Here is a 23,146-nt window from a genome sequence, read left to right as displayed (position 1 = left end):
TTTTAATTCCAGTAGTGGGTCTTGTCTGCTGGCCTAAACAGGCTCAGAAAAGTGAATTTATTTTATTTTCATAAATATGTAAACAAAAATATTCTCTATTTTCTGTTCTTTTTATGTCATATTACATCCACTTACCGGTAGTTGAGTGACTTCCAATGTTGTTTATTGTGGTAGAGTTTTTATCCAATTATATTTCAGCTGCTTGTGTTGTCAGGCAAATTTCATTTTCCTGGGGCCTTCAGGGTAAACAGCCCCGTCCACTGTAAGTAGACACAGACACAGTCAGTTTCAGTAGCCAATCAGATCTCAATTTTGCACACCAGGGCCAGCTAGAAGGTCCTACGTAAACTGGACATGTACGTGTCCTGTGATTGGATAATAAGCACTGCTAGAGCCGGAAAGGCTGCAGTTTACAGTATGTCGAACTAAACCCGGAGATCCGGGATTTTTAACCCATAATGGCCGAAGGAGGAGAAGAGATTGATCTGGTTGCAGATATACTTGAAACAGCGACATTGTGCAGTTTATTGGACAGACTTGTTTAAGCTCACATAACGTAATTATGGTGGCATTTTGTTTGGCATCTTTAAATCACATTTTTATTTAACATTTTTGACAGTATCTGTGAACTTAGTTTCCTACTCTTAATTGTGAATGCAGTGCTGCTTATTGGTTTTAAATGCTCCTGAAATTAAGTGTTGCTTGAAGAGCCTGTATTGAGGTGATGTTGTAATGTGTAAGTGGGACGTCACTGAAGGCCCAAGGGTGAAATGCACGGCCCGACACTGTTTAATTGTCATTACGGTAACGTAATCTGTATGAAGATGAAGCATTGAGCCTCATTAAGTTTCATTAAGTTCAAAGGCCCTATATTACCCTGCTTTCTGATCTATGTTACAATGTTGTTCCCTCATCACAAACAGACCTGGAGTTATGTTTTGTTTCATTCACACATATTTAACAAACAAATCCGGTAAATTTAGTTATTTTTCTCAAACTGAAAACACTCTGTTCCACCTTGTGATGTCAAGTGGTAATACAAAAAGTGCTCCACTGTGTTTTTAAACTCTACACACCTTCACTAGAATCATTTAGATCATTTCAGCCCATTGCCAGAATTGCCAATCTCTGCTGAACTGCTGAAAGTAAAAGATTGTTAACTTGAAAACTGCCAATACATGACATCACAAGGTGGAACAGAGTATTCTGAGCTTTGGAGATCTTTGGATTACTCAAACGTGTGAATGAAACAAAACACAAGTCCAGGTCGGTTTTTTGAAGTGGAAACAACATTATAACTTGCCTTAAACTCATCCATTTTGACAAGTATTTTGACAGTATAGCATTTTAGCTTCTAAATATGAAATACCCTGACATTTTTGATACACATGGACATTATGAATTAGTTATAGTCTATTTAACTCTCAGTTACTGAAGTACACAACATAAAGGTGAGTGATGCGATCTTAAAAAAAAGTCATAGATTTGATTTACACAACTATGATAAAAGTATACACCTGTACTTTTCCATTACATGATGCTGAGAAGTCGTGGCCATGAAGTCATCTATTTGAGGCAGTGTTATTACTTTGAGTAAATGGTGCAAGAAAATGTCCATGGACTGAACTTAGAGTGAACTGCAGTGAGTCGTCCTCTAAAGGTTAAACCATTTATGCCTTTCTATTTGGGCTGAACAATAGAACTTTTTTATTCTTATGATGAACAATTGTGTTTTTTCTGTTTGGATTTTTTATTTGTCTTATAAAGAACAAATAAAAATGGATTTCAAAATAAAGGTGAGCTATGTAACTTTTCAGCCAACGTGAAAATATCAATGATTAGCCTGTTATTTCCCACAGGCCCGTATAACCATCTCTAACATGGATTTATTCAATTACTACTGTTTTAAAGCACAAGATACCTTGAAAAACATGCATTCTTACTGTGAGTGGGGTCACCTCTCCACAGAAGTGACCTGTAACTTGAGCTTGAGGCATCTCCTGGTTGTGTCTATGGAGAAAGAAAATTTTAATACCATAGTGCGGAACACTAAAGACTTTGATTGTCATGAGGCAAATTGGGAGCACAATGTGAGAAAGTCACATGACTGTAGCTGTTATGGTTTAGGAGAAAAATAAAGGGTGGAAAATGCATGTCGATTATTATTATTATTATTAGGCCCGAGCCTGGGACACCATTAGCTAGCTAGCTTAGCTTAGCTTCTCTCTCCGAGTGCAGAGAGAAAATGGCAGAAAATCGGAATGTAAGGGCTTATATATGCAACTATTAGCAACCATGGAATGTATCTGGTTACCATGACAGCGGTTAGCTTGTTTTGATTTAATTTTAGGTTTGTTGTTATGGTTTTACATTGTGAAAAGAGTGCTAAACATTGTCAATTCTCTACTCACGTGTGGGTCACTATATAATCTCAGGGACTTCTGCTGGTGTAGTTTTACCTTATGCTCATTATATGCAAGGTTTTCTTAATTTTAGCTAAACAATTGACAATATATTCCCTTTACTGTTAACAGGTATCAAATTGGTTAAAAATAGACACCTGACCCATAACCCACATTGAGTCTAGAGCAGGCCTATCACAATTATTATGATGTGACTTATGTTGAATAAATAGAAGCCTCACAGCCCTGCACCTATGACTTTTCCCACTGTGAGGAAGTCTATAAGCAGAGATGTGTAGTACTCACTTACATTTTACTTTTTAAACAACCGTATCTTTACTCCAACTTAAGTAATATTTAATTTGAAGTAACAGTCAACAAGTGACAAAAGCTTTATGTTGACGATATGAAATGATCTGAACATTTGTGTTTCTTGCACTGCTCTTCAGTAATAGTTTCCCCAAATACTTCATATAAATACTCTTTACTTGACAGATTTCTTGGGTTACTCTTAATCTTATTAGTACAGTTTGTGGCCAACTCTACCCAATTTGCACGGACTTCAAGGGAGCAACATTTGACTCTCACAGTTAGCTAATAACTACTAGTGTTAAACAGAATATATTTAATATTCTGTACATAAATTAAATGTCTAAATGTAGGTAAAGTATAGTAAAAAGGTAAAGTCATCTGACCTGGGACATTCTGAGAGCTGAAGTGGTTGAACTTGAGGCCCGTTGAGTTCAAGATCTGCTGAAAAACAAATGAAGAATCAGGCGATTAGCTTGATGCTATTAGCTAGCTATCTTAGCTTAGCTTCTCTCTCCGAGTGCAGAGAGAAAATGGCAGAAAATCAGAATGTAAGGGCTTATATATGCAACTATTAGCAACCATGGAATGTATCTGGTTACCATGGCAGCGGTTAGCTTGTTTTGATTTAATTTTAGGTTTGTTGTTATGGTTTTACATTGTGAAAAGAGTGCTAAACATTGTCAGTTCTCTACTCACGTGTGGGTCACTATATAATCTCAGGGACTTCTGCTGGTGTAGTTTTACCTTATGCTCATTATATGCAAGGTTTTCTTTTAGCTAAACAATTGACAGTATATTCCCTTTACTGTTAACAGGTATCAAATTGGTTAAAAATAGACACCTGACCCATAACCCACATTGAGTCTAGAGCAGGCCTATCAATTATTATGATGTGACTTATGTTGAATAAATAGAAGCCTCACAGCCCTGCACCTATGACTTTTCCCTCTGTGAGGGAGTCTATAAGCAGAGATGTGTAGTACTCAGTTACATTTTACTTTTTGAACAACCGTATCTTTACTCCAACTTTATATTTAGTTTGAAGTAACAGTCAACAAGTGACAAAAGCTTTATGTTGACAATACGAAATGATCTGAACATTTGTGTTTCTAGCACCGATCTTCAGTAGTAGTTTCCCCAAATACTTATTAGTATAAATACTCTTTGCTACTTAATAAGATTAGGAATAACCCAAGAAATGTGTTAATACAATTTGTGGCCAACTCCAACCAATTTGCACAGACATCAAGGGAGCAACATTTGACTCTCACAGTTAGCTAATAACTACTAGCGTTAAACAGAATATATTTTATATTTTGTACATAAATTAAATGGCTGAATGTAGGTAAAGTATAGTAAAAAAGTAAAGTCATCTGACCTGGGACATGTGGAGAGCTGAAGTGGTTGAACTTGAGGCCCGTTGAGTTCAAGATCTGCTGAAAAACAAATGAAGAATCAGGCGATTAGCTTGATGCTATTAGCTAGTTAGCTTAGCTTAGCTTCTCTCTCCGAGTGCACAGAGAAAATGGCAGAAAATCGGAATGTAAGGGCTTATATATGCAACTATTAGCAACCATGGAATGTATCTGGTTACCATGACAGCGGTTAGCTTGTTTTGATTTAATTTTAGGTTTGTTGTTATGGTTTTACATTGTGAAAAGAGCGCTAAACATTGTCAATTCTCTACTCACGTGTGGGTCACTATATAATCTCCGGCACGTCTGCTGGTGTATTTTTGCCTTATGCTCATTACATGCAAGGTTTTCTGTATTTTTAGCTAAAGAAATGACAATATATTCCCTTCTTTACCGTTAACAGGTATCAAATTTGTTAAAAATAAAGACACCTGACCCATAACCCACACTGAGTCTGGAGCAGGCCTATCACAATTATTATGATGTGACTTATGTTGAATAAATAGAAGCCTCACCGCCAAAATTATTTTGTCAAAAACATTTGAAATTTAGCATGAACATCCCTACTGCCATACTGAACAAAAAAGTTGATGAGAACATACCTCTATTTGCAACCATGTTACTGTGGAAACATAGTAAATGTGTCATTGAAATGAATAGGGTACTGGTCGTTAAGTAGACTAAACAGATGTTCTACACTAATCCAGCTATGACCTAAAATTCAAGAATGGTGAAAAATTCAGAATTTTCATGTGCTAAAAATGTATGCTTCAAAACGACTCAATAGCGCCACCTCAAAAGTCAAAATACATTACGGCAATGAGAGATCTTTTTCACCGTAGACAAATGAAGTTTCGTACAAACATAGTACATGTCAAAAAAAAATTTATATTATGACGCCACCTTAAACCCTACAGGAAGTCGGCCATTGTGGGCAGAACCCATTTTTTTTCCAAATTTTCACTCTCACATTTGAATTTTTTACGTCATGGCAAAATGAACTAGACCCATGTGGGATTATTTTTTCTTTATTTAACCTTTATGTAACCAGGAAGGTCCCATTGAGATTAAAAACCTCTTTTACAAGGGAGTCCTGGCCAAGTGGCAGCAGCAAATAAAAAATACAGTAACCGTATTTTCCGCACTATAAGGCGCACCTAAAAGCCTTTAATTTTCTCAAAAAACCCACAGTGCGCCTTATAATACAATGCGCCTTATATATGGATCAATATTGGTCAATTATGACACCCGTAGTAATAGCGGTAATAACAGGGAGTCAGCGCCGGGCGACATACGCCAAAATCTGCCCATGGATTGCGGATGCCTGGGCTGATATATCAGTCTCAACTGTGGTCCGAGCTTTCACAAAGGCAGGAATCGGGCACTCTGAATGAGCTCGCCCAACTGTTCAACTCAGACACTGAAGAGGAAGAATTCGAGGGATTCGTGAATGAGGAATGAACTGAAAAAGTGAGCTTTACGTGTTTCTTTCATGTGTTTACAACTAAACAAGTCTGGGAGATATTGTGAATATGGACATTAACGTTTGAACAACATTGAGTTATTGTTATTGTTATTTCGAGAGTTACTATATTGTGAATGCATTAACTTGTTTTGTGCGTGAACAAAGTTTTCAGAGCATTTTTATATATATATATATATATATATATATATATATATATATATATATATATATATATATATATATATATATATATATATATATTCTCTTAATAAAGTTTGACTGACTGACTTATCTGACTTATAGCGCAGCTCCATCTCGTGGATGCATAAAACAACCTCAGCTACTACAGTAGTTTATATTCCATGCGCCATATAATGCGGTGCGCCCTATATATGAAAACTGTTTTAAAATAGGCCATTCATTGAAGGTGCGCCTTACATTTCGATGCACCTTATAGTGCAGAAAATACGGTACATAATTAAAAAGTACATAAAAAACAAGATAAGAGGAAAAGCAAAAAAAAAAAAAAACAGATTATGAAAAACAAGTGCATGTTATGGAGTCAGCCTCGAGACCTCTCAGTTTAGATTTAAAAGCATCCAAGGAAATCAACTCTGTCAAGTTCCAATCTTTCTGCAACATGTTCCATGCATAAGGTGCAGAGTGGACAAAAGCCTTTTTGCCCAGTTCAGTGCAAGCAAATGGAACAGAGAGCAACACATGATCTTGAGAACAAAGAGAATAAGAATCAGCCCTTCTCTGTGACAGTAAGGAACAGATGTAGGTCGGCAGTAGTCCAAGCATTGCCTTATAAATAAAAGTGTACCAATGAGTCCTCCTTCGAATGGCCAGAGCAGGCCATCCCACTCGAGAATACAACTCACAGTAATGTGTCATTACTTTAGAGTTAGTAATGAACCTTAACTAAGCATGATAAACAGTATCAACCATTTGACGACATGAACTGTGTTCATTGTACAGTCTGACAGCAGCAGGAAGGAAAGACCTGTGAAACCTCTCCTTCACACAGCGAGGGTGAATCAGTCTGTCACTGAAGCTGCTCTCCAGGGCAGACAGAGCGTCCTGCAGGGGGTGAGACTCATGGCCCAGCATAGAAAAGACCTTAGCCAGGACCCTCCTGTTCCCTACCCTCTGCACTGAGTCCAGAGGACAGCCCAGGACGGAGCTGGACTTCTCGATGACCTTGTCCAGCTTCTTCCTCTCCCTCTCTGTGATGCTGCTGTTTCAGCAGACCACACCGTACAGGATGGCTGATGCCACCACAGAGTCATAGAAGGTCTTCAGGAGTGGCCCTGTCACTCCAAAAGACCTGAGTCTCCTCAGGAGATAGAGCCTGCTCTGGACCTTCCTGTACAGTGCATCTGTGTTGTGAGTCCAGTCCAGTTTGTTGTTCAGATGAACACCCAGGTACTTGTATGAGTCCACTCTCTCAATGTCCCTTCCCTGAATGTTCACTGAGGGGGCAGTAGAGTGGCGTCTGCGGAAGTCCACCACCATCTCCTTGGTCTTCCCTGCATTGATGATGATGTTGTTCTTCTGACACCAGTCCACAAAGTCCTGTGTTAGTCCTCTGTACTCCACATCGTCGTCATCCTTGATGGGGCCAATAATGGCGAATGAGACATCAGAGAACTTCTGCAGGACGCAGCTGTCCGTGTTGTGTCTGAAGTCTGCAGTGTAATACCGCTCTTCCTCAGAGTGGTCACGTGATGTTGCTATGTTGTGTCTGGTCAGCTCATTTTTGGCACCGTTTTTCTACCGGAGGAGGCAAGCTGACAGCAACATATGCAGTTTGACTTCTTTGGGACAGTAGCCAAGGTGTGTGAGAGCAAAAAGGCCCCCTCGTCTTGTTTTAAGTGAGCTTGTTGCCTGCCTGTAGCACCAGGGTCCAGTCTATAAGCAGACTAAGCAGATGCTTAGGGGCCTGAGGCCACAAGAGGCCCCCCAAGAGCTCAGGTGTTTATACTAGTCTATATACTATATATACTGCTATATAGAATTATGTAGCCTAATTGAATAAAGGCAAAGCAGATCTGTAAAGTGAAAGTAAAAACATTCTAACAGATCTTAAAATTTAGGCCTAAATAATAGCAAACATGTATTGAACTCTGGCTGATAAATATTATCTTGCCATGGAAGTCAGTCATTCACACTGGCTCTCTGTTTACACAGTATTAGTAATTAAGTTGCTATCTCTGAAGGCATTTGTGGAAATATAGGCTAGATATAGGCTAGAGCAAACCTACAATATAGCCTAAATATATACTTCTTTAAATTAATCTTTTTTTATTAAATTTTATGACTAATATGACTGCGTATTCTAACGTTGATAACCAAGAACATCTGCTGAAATTAGGAGAAACCATCAAGAAACATCCCAAAAGTGCATACCACACAGTGTGATGTGAGTTTCATAACATAACATCAACATTGTATTTTGTGGTTTTAATTGATTATTTCCATTCAAATGGATTTGGGGGGATGGTCTATGTTGTACTTTATTTTAAGGCTATATTCAGGCTCAGCTGTCAAAAGACTAATGCTAGCATGTATGAGCATTGTCTTTGCAAAGGTGCTACTGTCATCTGCTGGGCTCAAATTGATGTTACAGTCTTGGAAATACGGAGGAAGAGCCTCAGTGTTACTCCAATATATTCATTTTCAGTTATCAATTATTGATTTGGCCATATTCTCATGGTCGGCGTGATGTCATCAGGTGACTTACTTAGCAACGCTACAAGGAGAAAACTTAAATGTAAAGTAGTGGGCAACTTCACTTAACTCATGAAAGTCTCCCAAAATAATGCCACAAATTACTTCAAATTGCACGCAACAATGGATCAAAGCATCAGGAAGTAATACAAAGCTAAGATCACTCCTGAAGTGTTTTGGTTGTATTATATGATAAAATGATACATTTTTCAAACCTTATTGAATGTGAGAAAGCAATTCATAGGAATAATCGTAAGGGTGTGGATTCAGGTTATTGGCAGTTGTACCTGCCAAATTAGTTGTAGCTAATTTGGCAGTGGCAGTTGAGGATCTGAGCATCTACTCCAGTTGTCCCATGCTTTCCTATGGGCTGCAGTCTATTGTTTTCTCTTTCGCCGTGGTTGCCAAGTCGTGCAAAGTGTCATGGGAGAACTAAATACTCAGATGAACGACCATGAGAATTGACATATATTGATACTATACAGCTCTAATCATCAATGCAGATATTTTTCCATCTTAACCTCCTGAAACCTGGCGTCCTCATATGTGGACAGCACATTTTGGGTTGTCTAGGCCACAATGCAAATTTTTAGAAGAAGAATAACAGCATAAAAGAACAGCAACAATGCAAATATATTATATATATATTCATTTTTTAACCATTTAGAATATTTAGAATATTTTATTTTATTTTTTTTTATTTTTCTTCCTGCTCCTGTCAGCAGCTCTTCACAAGAGACACATTGTTCCAAGAGGCACAATTGTTGTTTCTCATTTTGTTTTTACATTCAGGACAAATGTTGCTGTGTTCAGGGTATTAATAAATACTTTTTGCAAGTCATTATTCAAATGTTTTATCAAAATGATTAAAATGTCCACATATGAGGACATTTGATTTACATAATTTCTTCTCAGAAACTACATAATGTAAAAAGATAATTCTTTGTGTTTACACTCATCAGGTCCCAGTCAGCCCAAATAAAGGAATTAATAAAGCATCTCATGCAAGAGCTCGGGTCTCAGGAGGTTAATGTTCATATAAATATTTTGAAACATGATGATGGTCATTTATTCATTGTGCACTGTAGTGTTGTCTGGTAAAATTAATAACTGAAACTGTAATCTTTGTCTCTTGACTTCAAATTAGCCTCTATTGACACATGGGAAGATGAGCTCAAAGTCAGTAAAGGAGAACAAGTCATGATAACATACCAAATGTAGAGGTAAGAGGTCTATATAAAAAGTAGTCATAGGAGAGATTCTGATCAATACTAAAACTAGAGCCAAAATTACATTTTGAAGTTTCGATACTGAAAAAACATCACATAATTAAATCAATGTTACCTTTCAGAATTGTGTACATTTGGTTGATGTTTAGAATGATTTTCATTATTGCTGTGGTATTGAAATCGGCATTGAGCTGTGAGCCTTTTCTTTAATATCAAAACCTAATTTAAAACTGTAGAATTGTGTAATACATAGTTTAACTTTTGTTTGCATTATAATGTTTTGATTATGTTAAAAGGTGCACTATGTATGTTTTCTGGTGGGAACCTCCAGTTGCCCATATTACTCTATTTTCTGGCCTAGGTTATAATGTTGTTTCCTCATCAAGAACATACCCGGAGTTATGTTTTGTTTCATTCACACATTTAACATACAACATACAGCATACAGTTTGATAAGAAGATCTTACTTTATTGGAGCTCAACAAAGGAAGCCACGCAAATGTCTGAATAGGATCCAGAGGACAGCATACAGTTTGATAAGAAGGTCTTACTTTACTGGAGCTCTGTGTCAGAAGGCGAACAATCCAATGCTACGATTTACCAACCTGGTAAGGTTCACAGTTGAGCCTGTAAGTCTTGGACTCCCTGGAATATCCCTGGCAGTTATTTCATGATAGACAATCATCTTGCCAGATGGACTTGCCTTGAACATCAGACCCTAGCCCTACCATAACCCTGCTTTCATGATACAATCATTTTCAGCTCATGGTAGTGGTTTTCTGTTAATTGTGCAGAAGAACAATGGCTCAGCATTGATGTCCTTGCTGCTGCCAGGTGGACTCTATTCATGAGAGAAAAGTAAGTAAACTTGCTGAAACCTGCCTTTGATGAGTGTGAGGCAAATTTGATGATCACTACACTACATAAACCACATGCAAGAACCTCTTGTAAGCTACTTCACCAAAGTTAATTTTGATGAAATCTTAAGACACAATGGTTAGACTCAACTGTGAACCTTACCAGGTTGGAAAAGGTCAGTTGCACTCCTCGTCGGGGAATCGAACCCCGGTCTTCCGCGTGACAGGCGGAGATACTGGCCACTATACTAACGAGGACTGGTACGGCTGGGAAGGACTGGAAATCATTCTAGAGCTTGGACAACATGGTTCCACAGCTCATGGTAGTGGTTTTCTGTTGCTTGTGAAGAAGAACAAAAGATTAGCATTGATCTAATCATTGCTGCTGCCAGGTGGACACTATTCATGACAGAAAGGTAGTTGAACTTGCCTAAAACTTTGGATGTGAGACAATCTTAACAACCACTACTGCCAAGTACACGGCAAGGAGTCAACATACCAGCCTGTGTTTCTGCCCGGTTTCGAACCGGGGACCTTTCGCGTGTTAGGCGAACGTGATAACCACTACACTACAGAAACCACATGTGAGCCATTCATGTAAGTAAGTGTAGCCCTACCATAATCCAGTTTTCAGGATAAAAATCATTTCCACCTCATGGTAGTGGTTTTCTGTTGCTTGTGAAGAAGAATAATGAATTAGCATTGATCTCATTGCTGCTGCCAGGTGGACTCTATTCATGACAGAAAGGTAGGTCAACTTGCCAAAATCTGGACGACCACTACTGTCAAGTATTCAGCAAGGAGTCAAAATATCAGCCTGTGTTTCTGCCTGGTTTCAAACCAGGGCCCTTTCGCGTGTGAGGCGAACGTGATAACCACTACACTACAGAAACTACAAAGAAGCAAATTTATGCAAGTAACTGTAGCCCTACAGTAACCATAACCCTAGTTTTCACACCACCCGCAAGCATGGAATGATTTATCACTGATGCAATGTTGGATGGACTAATCCAACAATCTTACCTTTTGGAACACTCATTTCAGGACACAGAAAGGCTACATTTGCTGGTGCTTTCATGATACAATCATTTTCAGCTCATGGTGGTGGTTTTCCTTTTCTTGAGAAGAACAATGCAGAAACAACCTTGTTGATGGCTTATATGTAAATTGGCTACACATTGAGGACACATTGCCAGACGAGCCATTAGCACAGTCGTTTGAGACCCTGAAAAGAAGGTGGGGCTGTGTTGAGTTACTATGACATTCCCTCACCTGAGCCAGCATAACTCAACAAAGGAAGCCACAAAGATGTCTGAATAGGATCCAGAGGACAGCATACAGTTTGATAAGAAGATCTTACTTTACTGGAGCTCAACAAAGGAAGCCACGAAGATGTCTGAATAGGATCCAGAGGACAGGATACAGTTTGATAAGAAGATCTTACTTTACTGGAGCTCTGTGTCAGAAGGCGAACAATCCAATGCTACGATTTACCAACCTGGTAAGGTTCACAGTTGAGCCTGTAAGTCTTGGACTCCCTGAAATATCCCTGGCAGTTATTTCATGATAGACAATCATCTTGCCAGATGGACTTGCCTTGAACATCAGACCCTAGCCCTACCATAACCCTGCTTTCATGATACAATCATTTTCAGCTCATGGTAGTGGTTTTCTGTTACTTGTGCAGAAGAACAATGGCTCAGCATTGATGTCCTTGCTGCTGCCAGGTGGACTCTATTCATGAGAGAAAAGTAAGTAAACTTGCTGAAACCTGCCTTTGATGAGTGTGAGGCAAATTTGATGATCACTACACTACATAAACCACATGCAAGAACCTCTTGTAAGCTACTTCACCAAAGTTAATTTTGATGAAATCTTAAGACACAATGGTTAGACTCAACTGTGAACCTTACCAGGTTGGAAAAGGTCAGTTGCACTCCTCGTCGGGGAATCGAACCCCGGTCTTCCGCGTGACAGGCGGAGATACTGGCCACTATACTAACGAGGACTGGTACGGCTGGGAAGGACTGGAAATCATTCTAGAGCTTGGACATCATGGTTCCACAGCTCATGGTAGTGGTTTTCTGTTGCTTGTGAAGAAGAACAAAAGATTAGCATTGATCTAATCATTGCTGCTGCCAGGTGGACACTATTCATGACAGAAAGGTAGTTGAACTTGCCTAAAACTTTGGATGTGAGACAATCTTAACAACCACTACTGCCAAGTACACGGCAAGGAGTCAACATACCAGCCTGTGTTTCTGCCCGGTTTCGAACCGGGGACCTTTCGCGTGTTAGGCGAACGTGATAACCACTACACTACAGAAACCACATGTGAGCCATTCATGTAAGTAAGTGTAGCCCTACCATAATCCAGTTTTCAGGATAAAAATCATTTCCACCTCATGGTAGTGGTTTTCTGTTGCTTGTGAAGAAGAATAATGAATTAGCATTGATCTCATTGCTGCTGCCAGGTGGACTCTATTCATGACAGAAAGGTAGGTCAACTTGCCAAAATCTGGACGACCGCTACTGTCAAGTATTCAGCAAGGAGTCAAAATATCAGCCTGTGTTTCTGCCTGGTTTCGAACCAGGGCCCTTTCGCGTGTGAGGCGAACGTGATAACCACTACACTACAGAAACTACAAAGAAGCAAATTTATGCAAGTAACTGTAGCCCTACAGTAACCATAACCCTAGTTTTCACACCACCCGCAAGCATGGAATGATTTATCACTGATGCAATGTTGGATGGACTAATCCAACAATCTTACCTTTTGGAACACTCATTTCAGGACACAGAAAGGCTACATTTGCTGGTGCTTTCATGATACAATCATTTTCAGCTCATGGTGGTGGTTTTCCTTTTCTTGAGAAGAACAATGCAGAAACAACCTTGTTGATGGCTTATATGTAAATTGGCTACACATTGAGGACACATTGCCAGACGAGCCATTAGCACAGTCGTTTGAGACCCTGAAAAGAAGGTGGGGCTGTGTTGAATTACTATGACATTCCCTCACCTGAGCCAGCATAACTCAACAAAGGAAGCCACAAAGATGTCTGAATAGGATCCAGAGGACAGCATACAGTTTGATAAGAAGATCTTACTTTACTGGAGCTCAACAAAGGAAGCCACGAAGATGTCTGAATAGGATCCAGAGGACAGGATACAGTTTGATAAGAAGATCTTACTTTATTGGAGCTCAACAAAGGAAGCCACGCAAATGTCTGAATAGGATCCAGAGGACAGCATACAGTTTGATAAGAAGGTCTTACTTTACTGGAGCTCTGTGTCAGAAGGCGAACAATCCAATGCTACGATTTACCAACCTGGTAAGGTTCACAGTTGAGCCTGTAAGTCTTGGACTCCCTGAAATATCCCTGGCAGTTATTTCATGATAGACAATCATCTTGCCAGATGGACTTGCCTTGAACATCAGACCCTAGCCCTACCATAACCCTGCTTTCATGATACAATCATTTTCAGCTCATGGTAGTGGTTTTCTGTTACTTGTGCAGAAGAACAATGGCTCAGCATTGATGTCCTTGCTGCTGCCAGGTGGACTCTATTCATGAGAGAAAAGTAAGTAAACTTGCTGAAACCTGCCTTTGATGAGTGTGAGGCAAATTTGATGATCACTACACTACATAAACCACATGCAAGAACCTCTTGTAAGCTACTTCACCAAAGTTAATTTTGATGAAATCTTAAGACACAATGGTTAGACTCAACTGTGAACCTTACCAGGTTGGAAAAGGTCAGTTGCACTCCTCGTCGGGGAATCGAACCCCGGTCTTCCGCGTGACAGGCGGAGATACTGGCCACTATACTAACGAGGACTGGTACGGCTGGGAAGGACTGGAAATCATTCTAGAGCTTGGACATCATGGTTCCACAGCTCATGGTAGTGGTTTTCTGTTGCTTGTGAAGAAGAACAAAAGATTAGCATTGATCTAATCATTGCTGCTGCCAGGTGGACACTATTCATGACAGAAAGGTAGTTGAACTTGCCTAAAACTTTGGATGTGAGACAATCTTAACAACCACTACTGCCAAGTACACGGCAAGGAGTCAACATACCAGCCTGTGTTTCTGCCCGGTTTCGAACCGGGGACCTTTCGCGTGTTAGGCGAACGTGATAACCACTACACTACAGAAACCACATGTGAGCCATTCATGTAAGTAAGTGTAGCCCTACCATAATCCAGTTTTCAGGATAAAAATCATTTCCACCTCATGGTAGTGGTTTTCTGTTGCTTGTGAAGAAGAATAATGAATTAGCATTGATCTCATTGCTGCTGCCAGGTGGACTCTATTCATGACAGAAAGGTAGGTCAACTTGCCAAAATCTGGACGACCGCTACTGTCAAGTATTCAGCAAGGAGTCAAAATATCAGCCTGTGTTTCTGCCTGGTTTCGAACCAGGGCCCTTTCGCGTGTGAGGCGAACGTGATAACCACTACACTACAGAAACTACAAAGAAGCAAATTTATGCAAGTAACTGTAGCCCTACAGTAACCATAACCCTAGTTTTCACACCACCCGCAAGCATGGAATGATTTATCACTGATGCAATGTTGGATGGACTAATCCAACAATCTTACCTTTTGGAACACTCATTTCAGGACACAGAAAGGCTACATTTGCTGGTGCTTTCATGATACAATCATTTTCAGCTCATGGTGGTGGTTTTCCTTTTCTTGAGAAGAACAATGCAGAAACAACCTTGTTGATGGCTTATATGTAAATTGGCTACACATTGAGGACACATTGCCAGACGAGCCATTAGCACAGTCGTTTGAGACCCTGAAAAGAAGGTGGGGCTGTGTTGAATTACTATGACATTCCCTCACCTGAGCCAGCATAACTCAACAAAGGAAGCCACAAAGATGTCTGAATAGGATCCAGAGGACAGCATACAGTTTGATAAGAAGATCTTACTTTACTGGAGCTCAACAAAGGAAGCCACGAAGATGTCTGAATAGGATCCAGAGGACAGGATACAGTTTGATAAGAAGATCTTACTTTATTGGAGCTCAACAAAGGAAGCCACGCAAATGTCTGAATAGGATCCAGAGGACAGCATACAGTTTGATAAGAAGGTCTTACTTTACTGGAGCTCTGTGTCAGAAGGCGAACAATCCAATGCTACGATTTACCAACCTGGTAAGGTTCACAGTTGAGCCTGTAAGTCTTGGACTCCCTGAAATATCCCTGGCAGTTATTTCATGATAGACAATCATCTTGCCAGATGGACTTGCCTTGAACATCAGACCCTAGCCCTACCATAACCCTGCTTTCATGATACAATCATTTTCAGCTCATGGTAGTGGTTTTCTGTTACTTGTGCAAAAGAACAATGGCTCAGCATTGATGTCCTTGCTGCTGCCAGGTGGACTCTATTCATGAGAGAAAAGTAAGTAAACTTGCTGAAACCTGCCTTTGATGAGTCTGAGGCAAATTTGATGATCACTACACTACATAAACCACATGCAAGAACCTCTTGTAAGCTACTTCACCAAAGTTAATTTTGATGAAATCTTAAGACACAATGGTTAGACTCAACTGTGAACCTTACCAGGTTGGAAAAGGTCAGTTGCACTCCTCGTCGGGGAATCGAACCCCGGTCTTCCGCGTGACAGGCGGAGATACTGGCCACTATACTAACGAGGACTGGTACGGCTGGGAAGGACTGGAAATCATTCTAGAGCTTGGACATCATGGTTCCACAGCTCATGGTAGTGGTTTTCTGTTGCTTGTGAAGAAGAACAAAAGATTAGCATTGATCTAATCATTGCTGCTGCCAGGTGGACACTATTCATGACAGAAAGGTAGTTGAACTTGCCTAAAACTTTGGATGTGAGACAATCTTAACAACCACTACTGCCAAGTACACGGCAAGGAGTCAACATACCAGCCTGTGTTTCTGCCCGGTTTCGAACCGGGGACCTTTCGCGTGTTAGGCGAACGTGATAACCACTACACTACAGAAACCACATGTGAGCCATTCATGTAAGTAAGTGTAGCCCTACCATAATCCAGTTTTCAGGATAAAAATCATTTCCACCTCATGGTAGTGGTTTTCTGTTGCTTGTGAAGAAGAATAATGAATTAGCATTGATCTCATTGCTGCTGCCAGGTGGACTCTATTCATGACAGAAAGGTAGGTCAACTTGCCAAAATCTGGACAACCACTACTGTCAAGTATTCAGCAAGGAGTCAAAATATCAGCCTGTGTTTCTGCCTGGTTTCGAACCAGGGCCCTTTCGCGTGTGAGGCGAACGTGATAACCACTACACTACAGAAACTACAAAGAAGCAAATTTATGCAAGTAACTGTAGCCCTACAGTAACCATAACCCTAGTTTTCACACCACCCGCAAGCATGGAATGATTTATCACTGATGCAATGTTGGATGGACTAATCCAACAATCTTACCTTTTGGAACACTCATTTCAGGACACAGAAAGGCTACATTTGCTGGTGCTTTCATGATACAATCATTTTCAGCTCATGGTGGTGGTTTTCCTTTTCTTGAGAAGAACAATGCAGAAACAACCTTGTTGATGGCTTATATGTAAATTGGCTACACATTGAGGACACATTGCCAGACGAGCCATTAGCACAGTCGTTTGAGACCCTGAAAAGAAGGTGGGGCTGTGTTGAATTACTATGACATTCCCTCACCTGAGCCAGCATAACTCAACAAAGGAAGCCACAAAGATGTCTGAATAGGATCCAGAGGACAGCATACAGTTTGATAAGAAGATCTTACTTTACTGGAGCTCAACAAAGGAAGCCACGAAGATGTCTGAATAGGATCCAGAGGACAGAATACAGTTTGATAAGAAGATCTTACTTTATTGGAGCTCAACAAAGGAAGCCACGCAAATGTCTGAATAGGATCCAGAGGACAGCATACAGTTTGATAAGAAGGTCTTACTTTACTGGAGCTCTGTGTCAGAAGGCGAACAATCCAATGCTACGATTTACCAACCTGGTAAGGTTCACAGTTGAGCCTGTAAGTCTTGGACTCCCTGGAATATCCCTGGCAGTTATTTCATGATAGACAATCATCTTGCCAGATGGACTTGCCTTGAACATCAGACCCTAGCCCTACCATAACCCTGCTTTCATGATACAATCATTTTCAGCTCATGGTAGTGGTTTTCTGTTACTTGTGCAAAAGAACAATGGCTCAGCATTGATGTCCTTGCTGCTGCCAGGTGGACTCTATTCATGAGAGAAAAGTAAGTAAACTTGCTGAAACCTGCCTTTGATGAGTCTGAGGCAAATTTGATGATCACTACACTACATAAACCACATGCAAGAACCTCTTGTAAGCTACTTCACCAAAGTTAATTTTGATGAAATCTTAAGACACAATGGTTAGACTCAACTGTGAACCTTACCAGGTTGGAAAAGGTCAGTTGCACTCCTCGTCGGGGAATCGAACCCCGGTCTTCCGCGTGACAGGCGGAGATACTGGCCACTATACTAACGAGGACTGGTACGGCTGGGAAGGACTGGAAATCATTCTAGAGCTTGGACATCATGGTTCCACAGCTCATGGTAGTGGTTTTCTGTTGCTTGTGAAGAAGAACAAAAGATTAGCATTGATCTAATCATTGCTGCTGCCAGGTGGACACTATTCATGACAGAAAGGTAGTTGAACTTGCCTAAAACTTTGGATGTGAGACAATCTTAACAACCACTACTGCCAAGTACACGGCAAGGAGTCAACATACCAGCCTGTGTTTCTGCCCGGTTTCGAACCGGGGACCTTTCGCGTGTTAGGCGAACGTGATAACCACTACACTACAGAAACCACATGTGAGCCATTCATGTAAGTAAGTGTAGCCCTACCATAATCCAGTTTTCAGGATAAAAATCATTTCCACCTCATGGTAGTGGTTTTCTGTTGCTTGTGAAGAAGAATAATGAATTAGCATTGATCTCATTGCTGCTGCCAGGTGGACTCTATTCATGACAGAAAGGTAGGTCAACTTGCCAAAATCTGGACGACCACTACTGTCAAGTATTCAGCAAGGAGTCAAAATATCAGCCTGTGTTTCTGCCTGGTTTCAAACCAGGGCCCTTTCGCGTGTGAGGCGAACGTGATAACCACTACACTACAGAAACTACAAAGAAGCAAATTTATGCAAGTAACTGTAGCCCTACAGTAACCATAACCCTAGTTTTCACACCACCCGCAAGCATGGAATGATTTATCACTGATGCAATGTTGGATGGACTAATCCAACAATCTTACCTTTTGGAACACTCATTTCAGGACACAGAAAGGCTACATTTGCTGGTGCTTTCATGATACAATCATTTTCAGCTCATGGTGGTGGTTTTCCTTTTCTTGAGAAGAACAATGCAGAAACAACCTTGTTGATGGCTTATATGTAAATTGGCTACACATTGAGGACACATTGCCAGACGAGCCATTAGCACAGTCGTTTGAGACCCTGAAAAGAAGGTGGGGCTGTGTTGAATTACTATGACATTCCCTCACCTGAGCCAGCATAACTCAACAAAGGAAGCCACAAAGATGTCTGAATAGGATCCAGAGGACAGCATACAGTTTGATAAGAAGATCTTACTTTACTGGAGCTCAACAAAGGAAGCCACGAAGATGTCTGAATAGGATCCAGAGGACAGGATACAGTTTGATAAGAAGATCTTACTTTACTGGAGCTCTGTGTCAGAAGGCGAACAATCCAATGCTACGATTTACCAACCTGGTAAGGTTCACAGTTGAGCCTGTAAGTCTTGGACTCCCTGAAATATCCCTGGCAGTTATTTCATGATAGACAATCATCTTGCCAGATGGACTTGCCTTGAACATCAGACCCTAGCCCTACCATAACCCTGCTTTCATGATACAATCATTTTCAGCTCATGGTAGTGGTTTTCTGTTACTTGTGCAGAAGAACAATGGCTCAGCATTGATGTCCTTGCTGCTGCCAGGTGGACTCTATTCATGAGAGAAAAGTAAGTAAACTTGCGGTGCACTATAAGGTGCATTTCGATGCACCTTATAGTGCAGAAAATACGGTACATAATTAAAAAGTACATAAAAAACAAGATAAGAGGAAAAGCAAAAAAAAAAAAAAACAGATTATGAAAAACAAGTGCATGTTATGGAGTCAGCCTCGAGACCTCTCAGTTTAGATTTAAAAGCATCCAAGGAAATCAACTCTGTCAAGTTCCAATCTTTCTGCAACATGTTCCATGCATAAGGTGCAGAGTGGACAAAAGCCTTTTTGCCCAGTTCAGTGCAAGCAAATGGAACAGAGAGCAACACATGATCTTGAGAACAAAGAGAATAAGAATCAGCCCTTCTCTGTGACAGTAAGGAACAGATGTAGGTCGGCAGTAGTCCAAGCATTGCCTTATAAATAAAAGTGTACCAATGAGTCCTCCTTCGAATGGCCAGAGCAGGCCATCCCACTCGAGAATACAACTCACAGTAATGTGTCATTACTTTAGAGTTAGTAATGAACCTTAACTAAGCATGATAAACAGTATCAACCATTTGACGACATGAACTGTGTTCATTGTACAGTCTGACAGCAGCAGGAAGGAAAGACCTGTGAAACCTCTCCTTCACACAGCGAGGGTGAATCAGTCTGTCACTGAAGCTGCTCTCCAGGGCAGACAGAGCGTCCTGCAGGGGGTGAGACTCATGGCCCAGCATAGAAAAGACCTTAGCCAGGACCCTCCTGTTCCCTACCCTCTGCACTGAGTCCAGAGGACAGCCCAGGACGGAGCTGGACTTCTCGATGACCTTGTCCAGCTTCTTCCTCTCCCTCTCTGTGATGCTGCTGTTTCAGCAGACCACACCGTACAGGATGGCTGATGCCACCACAGAGTCATAGAAGGTCTTCAGGAGTGGCCCTGTCACTCCAAAAGACCTGAGTCTCCTCAGGAGATAGAGCCTGCTCTGGACCTTCCTGTACAGTGCATCTGTGTTGTGAGTCCAGTCCAGTTTGTTGTTCAGATGAACACCCAGGTACTTGTATGAGTCCACTCTCTCAATGTCCCTTCCCTGAATGTTCACTGAGGGGGCAGTAGAGTGGCGTCTGCGGAAGTCCACCACCATCTCCTTGGTCTTCCCTGCATTGATGATGATGTTGTTCTTCTGACACCAGTCCACAAAGTCCTGTGTTAGTCCTCTGTACTCCACATCGTCGTCATCCTTGATGGGGCCAATAATGGCGAATGAGACATCAGAGAACTTCTGCAGGACGCAGCTGTCCGTGTTGTGTCTGAAGTCTGCAGTGTAATACCGCTCTTCCTCAGAGTGGTCACGTGATGTTGCTATGTTGTGTCTGGTCAGCTCATTTTTGGCACCGTTTTTCTACCGGAGGAGGCAAGCTGACAGCAACATATGCAGTTTGACTTCTTTGGGACAGTAGCCAAGGTGTGTGAGAGCAAAAAGGCCCCCTCGTCTTGTTTTAAGTGAGCTTGTTGCCTGCCTGTAGCACCAGGGTCCAGTCTATAAGCAGACTAAGCAGATGCTTAGGGGCCTGAGGCCACAAGAGGCCCCCCAAGAGCTCAGGTGTTTATACTAGTCTATATACTATATATACTGCTATATAGAATTATGTAGCCTAATTGAATAAAGGCAAAGCAGATCTGTAAAGTGAAAGTAAAAACATTCTAACAGATCTTAAAATTTAGGCCTAAATAATAGCAAACATGTATTGAACTCTGGCTGATAAATATTATCTTGCCATGGAAGTCAGTCATTCACACTGGCTCTCTGTTTACACAGTATTAGTAATTAAGTTGCTATCTCTGAAGGCATTTGTGGAAATATAGGCTAGATATAGGCTAGAGCAAACCTACAATATAGCCTAAATATATACTTCTTTAAATTAATCTTTTTTTATTAAATTTTATGACTAATATGACTGCGTATTCTAACGTTGATAACCAAGAACATCTGCTGAAATTAGGAGAAACCATCAAGAAACATCCCAAAAGTGCATACCACACAGTGTGATGTGAGTTTCATAACATAACATCAACATTGTATTTTGTGGTTTTAATTGATTATTTCCATTCAAATGGATTTGGGGGGATGGTCTATGTTGTACTTTATTTTAAGGCTATATTCAGGCTCAGCTGTCAAAAGACTAATGCTAGCATGTATGAGCATTGTCTTTGCAAAGGTGCTACTGTCATCTGCTGGGCTCAAATTGATGTTACAGTCTTGGAAATACGGAGGAAGAGCCTCAGTGTTACTCCAATATATTCATTTTCAGTTATCAATTATTGATTTGGCCATATTCTCATGGTCGGCGTGATGTCATCAGGTGACTTACTTAGCAACGCTACAAGGAGAAAACTTAAATGTAAAGTAGTGGGCAACTTCACTTAACTCATGAAAGTCTCCCAAAATAATGCCACAAATTACTTCAAATTGCACGCAACAATGGATCAAAGCATCAGGAAGTAATACAAAGCTAAGATCACTCCTGAAGTGTTTTGGTTGTATTATATGATAAAATGATACATTTTTCAAACCTTATTGAATGTGAGAAAGCAATTCATAGGAATAATCGTAAGGGTGTGGATTCAGGTTATTGGCAGTTGTACCTGCCAAATTAGTTGTAGCTAATTTGGCAGTGGCAGTTGAGGATCTGAGCATCTACTCCAGTTGTCCCATGCTTTCCTATGGGCTGCAGTCTATTGTTTTCTCTTTCGCCGTGGTTGCCAAGTCGTGCAAAGTGTCATGGGAGAACTAAATACTCAGATGAACGACCATGAGAATTGACATATATTGATACTATACAGCTCTAATCATCAATGCAGATATTTTTCCATCTTAACCTCCTGAAACCTGGCGTCCTCATATGTGGACAGCACATTTTGGGTTGTCTAGGCCACAATGCAAATTTTTAGAAGAAGAATAACAGCATAAAAGAACAGCAACAATGCAAATATATTATATATATATTCATTTTTTAACCATTTAGAATATTTAGAATATTTTATTTTATTTTTTTTTATTTTTCTTCCTGCTCCTGTCAGCAGCTCTTCACAAGAGACACATTGTTCCAAGAGGCACAATTGTTGTTTCTCATTTTGTTTTTACATTCAGGACAAATGTTGCTGTGTTCAGGGTATTAATAAATACTTTTTGCAAGTCATTATTCAAATGTTTTATCAAAATGATTAAAATGTCCACATATGAGGACATTTGATTTACATAATTTCTTCTCAGAAACTACATAATGTAAAAAGATAATTCTTTGTGTTTACACTCATCAGGTCCCAGTCAGCCCAAATAAAGGAATTAATAAAGCATCTCATGCAAGAGCTCGGGTCTCAGGAGGTTAATGTTCATATAAATATTTTGAAACATGATGATGGTCATTTATTCATTGTGCACTGTAGTGTTGTCTGGTAAAATTAATAACTGAAACTGTAATCTTTGTCTCTTGACTTCAAATTAGCCTCTATTGACACATGGGAAGATGAGCTCAAAGTCAGTAAAGGAGAACAAGTCATGATAACATACCAAATGTAGAGGTAAGAGGTCTATATAAAAAGTAGTCATAGGAGAGATTCTGATCAATACTAAAACTAGAGCCAAAATTACATTTTGAAGTTTTAATTACAATTAAAACAATGTTACCTTTCAGAATTGTGTACATTTGGTTGATGTTTAGAATGATTTTCATTATTGCTGTGGTATTGAAATCGGCATTGA

The 23,146-nt window shown here is 40.3% G+C and overlaps 15 non-coding genes across 15 annotated transcripts; all 15 read right to left on the bottom strand.

The window, feature by feature from the left end:
* Positions 1-10,599: 10,599 nt before the first annotated feature.
* trnad-guc (transfer RNA aspartic acid (anticodon GUC)) lies at positions 10,600-10,671 on the bottom strand. The gene has a single exon. It is a non-coding gene; the product is annotated as a tRNA-Asp (tRNA).
* A 248-nt stretch (positions 10,672-10,919) lies between these two features.
* Positions 10,920-10,992, bottom strand: trnav-aac (transfer RNA valine (anticodon AAC)). Its single transcript has one exon. It is a non-coding gene; the product is annotated as a tRNA-Val (tRNA).
* A 241-nt stretch (positions 10,993-11,233) lies between these two features.
* trnav-cac (transfer RNA valine (anticodon CAC)) lies at positions 11,234-11,306 on the bottom strand. Its single transcript has one exon. It is a non-coding gene; the product is annotated as a tRNA-Val (tRNA).
* Positions 11,307-12,349: 1,043 nt separating this feature from the next.
* trnad-guc (transfer RNA aspartic acid (anticodon GUC)) lies at positions 12,350-12,421 on the bottom strand. Its single transcript has one exon. It is a non-coding gene; the product is annotated as a tRNA-Asp (tRNA).
* Positions 12,422-12,669: 248 nt separating this feature from the next.
* trnav-aac (transfer RNA valine (anticodon AAC)) lies at positions 12,670-12,742 on the bottom strand. The gene has a single exon. It is a non-coding gene; the product is annotated as a tRNA-Val (tRNA).
* Positions 12,743-12,983: 241 nt separating this feature from the next.
* trnav-cac (transfer RNA valine (anticodon CAC)) lies at positions 12,984-13,056 on the bottom strand. Its single transcript has one exon. It is a non-coding gene; the product is annotated as a tRNA-Val (tRNA).
* A 1,127-nt stretch (positions 13,057-14,183) lies between these two features.
* trnad-guc (transfer RNA aspartic acid (anticodon GUC)) lies at positions 14,184-14,255 on the bottom strand. The gene has a single exon. It is a non-coding gene; the product is annotated as a tRNA-Asp (tRNA).
* Positions 14,256-14,503: 248 nt separating this feature from the next.
* On the bottom strand, positions 14,504-14,576 carry trnav-aac (transfer RNA valine (anticodon AAC)). The gene has a single exon. It is a non-coding gene; the product is annotated as a tRNA-Val (tRNA).
* A 241-nt stretch (positions 14,577-14,817) lies between these two features.
* Positions 14,818-14,890, bottom strand: trnav-cac (transfer RNA valine (anticodon CAC)). Its single transcript has one exon. It is a non-coding gene; the product is annotated as a tRNA-Val (tRNA).
* A 1,127-nt stretch (positions 14,891-16,017) lies between these two features.
* Positions 16,018-16,089, bottom strand: trnad-guc (transfer RNA aspartic acid (anticodon GUC)). The gene has a single exon. It is a non-coding gene; the product is annotated as a tRNA-Asp (tRNA).
* A 248-nt stretch (positions 16,090-16,337) lies between these two features.
* trnav-aac (transfer RNA valine (anticodon AAC)) lies at positions 16,338-16,410 on the bottom strand. The gene has a single exon. It is a non-coding gene; the product is annotated as a tRNA-Val (tRNA).
* Positions 16,411-16,651: 241 nt separating this feature from the next.
* trnav-cac (transfer RNA valine (anticodon CAC)) lies at positions 16,652-16,724 on the bottom strand. The gene has a single exon. It is a non-coding gene; the product is annotated as a tRNA-Val (tRNA).
* Positions 16,725-17,851: 1,127 nt separating this feature from the next.
* trnad-guc (transfer RNA aspartic acid (anticodon GUC)) lies at positions 17,852-17,923 on the bottom strand. The gene has a single exon. It is a non-coding gene; the product is annotated as a tRNA-Asp (tRNA).
* A 248-nt stretch (positions 17,924-18,171) lies between these two features.
* Positions 18,172-18,244, bottom strand: trnav-aac (transfer RNA valine (anticodon AAC)). Its single transcript has one exon. It is a non-coding gene; the product is annotated as a tRNA-Val (tRNA).
* A 241-nt stretch (positions 18,245-18,485) lies between these two features.
* On the bottom strand, positions 18,486-18,558 carry trnav-cac (transfer RNA valine (anticodon CAC)). The gene has a single exon. It is a non-coding gene; the product is annotated as a tRNA-Val (tRNA).
* Positions 18,559-23,146: the final 4,588 nt, after the last annotated feature.

The sequence above is a fragment of the Periophthalmus magnuspinnatus genome, chromosome 21 (assembly GCF_009829125.3).
Source record: "Periophthalmus magnuspinnatus isolate fPerMag1 chromosome 21, fPerMag1.2.pri, whole genome shotgun sequence".
Classification (NCBI taxonomy): domain Eukaryota; kingdom Metazoa; phylum Chordata; class Actinopteri; order Gobiiformes; family Gobiidae; genus Periophthalmus; species Periophthalmus magnuspinnatus.
Note: the sequence above shows the minus strand (reverse complement) of the source record. Positions and strands in the feature narration are given on the sequence as shown.